Here is a 656-nt window from a genome sequence, read left to right on the forward strand (position 1 = left end):
TTTGTTAGGTTTGAGTGTCATCAGAGTCCACGTGGAATGTTAGCGGTGTAAGTGGTCACTTCACGGGGGATGCCAACCCTCTCCCCAATTACATTTTCTTTTTTCATGTAACTGAGGATAAATAGATTGCGTAATGGCAGATAGATGGATGTTTGGAAGACTGCAGGAAAAACACTTTTGGTCCAACAAATTGTTAATTATAATCCAATATATACACAAAAAAATTTCGAATTTTCTCGGTCAAGATGGCCGAGTGGTATAAGAAGTGGCCTGGTGTTCCGGAGACTCGGGTTCGATCCTCACTCTTTGCTCAATTTACAAATCAAATGGAGAACAAAGCAAGATTCGAACCCGGGTCTCCCAGACACCAAGACACGACACTAACCATTCGACCACGTTAGATCTTCCAGAACTCCGGTTCGTTACATATATATATAAAGTAACTTGCATATTCGCTTATTCACTGCGTCATCATATATAATATATACTACTTCTACATACTCGGACCGCAGCTGAGTGATGGTCTGATGGTAGACACCTTCGCTTCATAAGCAAACAAACCGGGTTCGATCCCCGGTCAGCATTTATAACAATGCTGCTGTTATTTCGCACTCGCGAAACACAACTACTTTAATAACATAGACAACTGAGCTTCC

The sequence above is a fragment of the Filicampus tigris genome, chromosome 21, assembly GCF_054856515.1.
Source record: "Filicampus tigris isolate MCC_2025a chromosome 21, RoL_Ftig_1.0, whole genome shotgun sequence".
In the NCBI taxonomy this organism is placed as follows: domain Eukaryota; kingdom Metazoa; phylum Chordata; class Actinopteri; order Syngnathiformes; family Syngnathidae; genus Filicampus; species Filicampus tigris.